This window comes from Bombus vancouverensis, chromosome 13, assembly GCF_051014615.1.
Source record: "Bombus vancouverensis nearcticus chromosome 13, iyBomVanc1_principal, whole genome shotgun sequence".
In the NCBI taxonomy this organism is placed as follows: Eukaryota; Metazoa; Arthropoda; class Insecta; order Hymenoptera; family Apidae; genus Bombus; species Bombus vancouverensis.
The window spans coordinates 630,450-636,775 of NC_134923.1; the positions used below are offsets into that span (position 1 = coordinate 630,450).

Sequence of the window (6,326 nt, forward strand, 5' to 3'; positions counted from 1 at the left end):
GGGGAGACCTATTTTTCAACGAGCGGCGTCTCCCACTAGCAACTTTCCCTCGAGGGCGGCTAGCATCTCTTTCTAACCACCGATATGGAGATTGACCAATTAGCAGCAACGCCAATTTCCCTTACTTTCTGAACGAAGGCTTTTCTCGACGAATCCGATGATCTCGTGTCCTTAGACACACCCCATTATAGTTTTCCTCTGTGGCATCATCGGGACGGGAAAGGCATTCTCGCTCGCGATCTCATCGATGAAAGGAGTAACCCTTTACGACGACTGAATATTACGCGTCCGACTTAGATTTTGTGAGTACGTTCATCTATCATCCCGTCGACCGCGGATTCGTTATTGAACCTAGGATCATTGTCATTAGTTTCTCGAGTACCTAACTACCACGGTTACTTGTCCGGTTCTATAATAATCGTATTTCCACTAGTCAATGTCTTCTCTATTGCATAACGACAACGTGTAACCCAAACGAAGATTCGTTTCACGCCCCTAACCCTAATTCTAATGTAAACCCGACTTATATTTAGGTCTACCGTGGAGGGGTCGTCATGTGACGGGTTATTCCAAGGGGGTTGTGAGGCTCGAATTTGGTTTCTATACAAATTGTTAAAATTTATTTACATTTCAAATTGGAACGCTCACTCGCGCTATTGGTGGTTTCAGTCTACGTTACACGCGGGACGTGACACTTGTTTACGCTGTGTCTTAATTTCTAATATTCCCTTTTGATGCTACCTGGGGAAACGCGGGTGCTGCTTATCTTCTGCTGAAGTTTCGTCTTCTTGATTATCCTGTTTACGCCGCTTATTGCATGACCTGAGGCGTCTGTCGTAAGATTAAAGTGTTTGGAAAAATCCGGATATTGCAGAATAGGTTTTGTCATTAGCGCTGTTTTTAAATTGTTGAATGCATTTTCTTGATTCTCCGACCATTTAAAGGGGATGTCCTTGTTCAATAGTTGTGTTAATGGTTTTGCAATTTTGGAGAAATTAAGTATAAATCATCTGTAGTATCCCGCTAGTCCCTAAAACTGTTTGATATTTTTCGCTTTCCTTGGTCATGGAAATTTCGATACGGCTTCGATCTTCTGTGGAGCGGGTTTTACACCATCTTTACTGATTATGTGTCCCAAATAACTTTGTGTCGTAGGAACTCGCATTTATCGGGTTGCAATCGCAATTTGGCTGCATTTAGTATTTCCATTAACTCGTTAAATTTAATTTCGTGTTCGCGAGGAGATCTTGAATAAATCACTATGTCAGCCAGATAGACGAATAGTTCTACTCCTTGCAATCCTGATAACGCTGAGTTCATCAAGCGTTGAAATGTTGCTGGAGCATTTTGAAATCCAAGGGCCATTCTTTTGAATTGGAAGTGTCCGTATGGTGTTGAGAATGCAGTCTTGTGGGCATCCTCCTGTGTCATTCGAATTTGGCCGAAGCCTGATGCCAAATCGAACGTGGAAAAATATTTTGCACTTCATAATTGATCCAATATCTCTGTAGTGTTGGGGAGCGGATAAGCATCGCCAAAAATTTTATCATTATGCTTTCGAAAATCAATAACTAGACTACAATGTTTGTTTCCTTGCGAGTTTGGTTTCTTTGGCACAATCCATAGCGGAGAATTGTATGGAGATATCGATGGTTCTACGACATCAGTATCCAATAATTCTTGAATTTGACGATTTATCTCTTCTTGATGTACAGGTGGATAACGGTACTGTTTAATATTGATCGGTATATCGTCCGTTGTGATTATTCGATGCTCTAGAATTTCGGTTCCTTCCAACGTATCTCCTGGGATTTGAAATCTACCTTGATTCCTCCGAATTAATTCTTCGACGATTTTTCTTTCCTCCTTGTTCAAGTGTTCAAGTCGTAATAATTCGATTATTTTGTCGAACCTATTTTCTTTTGATTTTGAAATTGCTTTGCAAGTCGTGCTAGGCGGCAAGCCGAGGTTCTCCAATTCTTTAATTAGCATTGTATGTGTGATAAATTCGTAATCTTTCGATGTGGTATTTATTATTCTTGTATATCCTCGTCCCTTATGGTTCTTCGCACCTACATTACCAAAATAGACCCCCTTAATTGGTTCGATTTTGGGAATAAATCCCTCTTTTATCTCCGGATTTGTAATGTTAATCGAACATGGCACCGAACTTCGTTTCAGCACGATTATCTTTTTTCTTGTATCGAAGAGGATATAAATATTTCCCCACTTGATATGTTTTCGCTCCTAATCCAAACGAGCCTTGCATCCTGGGAAAAATTCGGATCGCAAGATTCCATCTTGATCGATCAGCAATGAGTCAACTACGTGAAAAATAACTTTTTTCTTATATATATTTTACGTGAAGGAAATCGGCACGGACGCCAGGCCGCTTCTGATAACCGTCCCAGCTGCGATCGAGAGAGGCCAGGGAACCTCTGTGAGCGTCGCAACGGGGCCTCCCCCGCTAATGGGACGGTGTGTGGCCATTGTCACATCGCGCCTCGTCGCCGGAGCCGCCGTGCCAGGCAGCCCGATTTCCCTACCGGACTGCTTGGCGGCCCCGAGGCGCTGTGCCGCCAAGCGCCCAAGCCCGAACCCCATGGTGGGCGCGGCTGGCCCAACGCGCTCTGCCAACGCCACACGGAATCCCAGGCGATCACCCATCCAAGTACTATCCCTGCACGCCGCTGCTTAACTTTCGTGATCTAACGGGAACGAGTGCACTCAGCGCGGCTAGGGCATTGCCTACTTTCACTTGAACTGGAATGCATTTAACTATGTGTACTGCTTCTCCTGCGACCAAAGCCATGTGTCCTGGAGTTTTGGTTATTGCATACGCAAATTCATCAGGTAATATAGTTGCTAGACTTAATGCATTCTCTATTATTTTCTTTTCCGAGATGCATCTTAGTGTCAATATATCCTGATAGAGTGCCGTTATTTGCCTTCTGACAGTTTTTCTACGTAAATGAATTTTGAGTTAACGTATGCGAATATATCCAAATTTTCGACAGCTGTTTTACGTTTGCGTATAAATGTATTTCCTTTAGTCGTTTCTAGGAGAAAAAGCTTGGGGTGTTCTATGGATAGCAGGGTGTATCCGCACAAAGGCTGTTCTCCAGCCTTGGTTAGCACAAAGGTTATTTCTTGAGTCGTAAAGGCAAAACCCGGTAGCGTCGGGTTGCTATTGGTTTTTATTTCTTGAATTTTTGTGGCGCTTCCTTCGTACAAGACGTCATATTGGTCGAACTTACATAGGAATGGTGGATGTGGCTGCCAATAGGTGTATCCATCTTCTGAATCCAAACAAGTTCCTTTATTAATAGCGCATGCGCCATTAAACTTATTTAACGAATAGTAAGTTTAATGAATAGTATGATTTACGAATAATAAGTTTAATGAAAGCTATTAATAATGTTTTTGTGTTCAAACGAATCCACGGTCAACGGGATAACTCTTTACTAAGCGTAGACTAACCTTAGGCGCAAAAATGCGATTGTTGAAAATGCTCGATGTGTCACTCTCCAAGACCAGCCTCGTGGAGATTTTTCTCGCTGTACGATTGCATTTGTTTTCTATACTCGTTTGGAAGCATCGAGAAAGTTCCAAACGCCGTTGCTAGGCAGTTTCTGCCTGAAGTTTGATACATACTCGTTGGAAACATCGAGAAAGTTCCAAACACCGTTGCTAGGCAGTTTCTACCTCGAGTTTGATTATTAATACAATGTATGTCCCATTGTATCGGCACCTCCGAGGCAACATCACACGTGGCTAGGCCCGCTCCCGAGGCCGCATGCCGCCACTACCACATTTCTCGGAAAACCCATACAACCACTCCAGACCTCCGTTAGGCAAAACGTCCATCCCGTGACCGTGGCTACGTTCGGCGACCAATTGTCACCTCGAACCCAATCTCGCTATCACAAATCTTGAACAATTACAGCTAGGATAAAATCGAGGCTATAGTAGAGGATGTTCCCAAAATTTCCAAGAAAAGGCTTCGGCTTTCCTTTCATCTTCGATATATATAAAAAAAAAAGATAGGCGAATGAACAATACTTTATTCAAAAGGCGAAGTTACACTTCAATAGCAAAATACAGACTGACTTACTTACTAAAGAACTGGGATCTTTGCCTCCTCACTATGATTCATATATCTCACGGGTGGGAGTTCGGTTACTGTCTATTCTCACCGCTATCGCATGACCAGGTGTTGTATGCATATCCTGAGGTCGGCGGATTCCTGGCTTCTGGGCGACGTTACAAACTGATCGATCCCCTGATTTCTGTTACGATAATAGGGGTGGTTCAATTGAGTTTACACTAAATTAACAGGTATAAATTAATGTTTATTTCAACAACTTCGTAAAGAGATAGTTACGCTGGTGCGTATGTACAAGTTAAGTAAGCGATTGATTTAAGGGTAGAAACCCGATAAAGGTATGTTGACTATTCTAACGATGAAAAATAAGTAAAGTTCTGTGACGATGCTCTGTCGGAGGAAAGCTAGTGATAGGTGTGTTTAACCATCGGATTTGTTGATGATAATGTTGGTTAGGAGAGCGAGGACAGTAGACATTGCTTCTGATTGAAATTGAACTTCGTATAAGTAGATGGAAATTTTATTGTATAAATCCAACAGAGTGTCGGTTCAAAGTGTTACAACAGAATAATGTGTTGAGCGCTAATTTAGGAGGGTTTTTATATGGAGGTTTTAGTCCCTTTGGAGGGGCTGTTTTGTTATTATTTCGATAGCTATGGCATGCAGAATGTTTCCTCTACTTTATTACTGTTTCTGAGCGGGTGGCCTTTCTTGAGCGTGTGACACTTCCACCGGCATGTCGGTTGACGTCCACGGTTCGGCTAGCGAAAAAAGGAATAAATCGTAAAACTAAAGGATCGTTCAAAATTGACACTTTATACGTTCGTTCAAGTTTGTATAACGAGATTACGATATTAATTACACTATGTTACGTAGATATTAGTCTATATTCATTATTTACTGAAACTGTAGTAAGACCGACTAAACTTCGATTTTGATGTTCTTTGCGTATGTCGTGCAAATCTATATTTTGAAAAATCTTTTCCTATCCATACAAGGACTGAACTTGCTTAATTTCCGAGATATTCGCGAAAAACTGCCGGTATCGCTTGAATGAATTCTGCCTATAGTTGTGCGTCCGTGCAACCCATGCGTAGGTTGCTACCGGATATAGTATTTTGTTCATAGTATATGTAGGTATGATAGGGGGAGATTGAAAGATTACGGGAGATTAAAAGATTACGGGAGATTGAAAGATTACGGGAGATTGAAAGATTACGGGAGATTGAAATATTATTTAACTGCCAGGTAAAGAGAGACGTCCGCTTGAACTCGCTGACTAAGCCCTCTTGTCTTCATGTAGGCATTCTCTGCAAACACACACATACATTCCTTTATGCAAAAACTGCCTAGGTCGAGTTCACCGTCAAGCCACAAAAACGCGTGTGCTCGGCAAAAACAGAATAAGCCGATGAATCACCAATCAACGAAATAAACTTGATCATTACAATCGGCAACATAGAGGAAATTTATGTCGATTTTTCCCTAACAATAAATAATGTCAATGTTTACGTACATTTATTGTACAATTACATTATTTATATAAATGTTCTTATGCTGTACAATTACATATATGTCGAGTCAAAGTCCCAATGTGGGCCCGAGACGTCCTCGTGGCGGGGGCTTGGGACAGGTAAGGATTCCTCACTGAAGCTATCCATTTTTTTACTCTGAAGTTATTTTTATTGACACACACAAAAATGTTACAGAGTTGACACAAACTCACAATGATCACACACTCGCAACGTTACAGACGTCGTTCGTGGAAAAATGGGTCTCTCCTGTCTTCCTGTAACTGGGACAAAGACTGTTTATCTGTTGAAGGATTTTAGGTAACTAGATATTAGTGTTTATAACTGTCCTCGGGCTAGCCGATCACGTACTGCGGAGACGCGTCAGCATCTGGTAAACATCCTGCCCGGAGAATAGGATCTGCGTGTGGCGAGCTACGGGACAGAAACCGTTGGAATGTTTACTGCCACGTGCCGCTACAAATCTTTCTTTTAAGGAGAGCTATACGGTTACTCAATGCCTTTGTTAGACGGAGGGTTCGTCCCGTTGACCGCGGCTACGTTCGGCGACTAATTGTCGCCTTGAGCCCAAGCTCATTGTCACAAGTCTCAAACAAGTACAATTGGGTGGGATGACGGCAAGTCGTTTAATTACAACTGTAGATTTTAATTACAATGTTTTTATGGATTTTCCCGAGGTTTCAGATGGA

The 6,326-nt window shown here is 42.0% G+C and overlaps 1 pseudogene; it reads right to left on the reverse strand.

The window, feature by feature from the left end:
- Positions 1 to 2,631: 2,631 nt before the first annotated feature.
- Positions 2,632 to 2,749, reverse strand: LOC117162491 (5S ribosomal RNA; annotated as a pseudogene).
- Between the last annotated feature and the right edge of the window lie 3,577 nt (positions 2,750 to 6,326).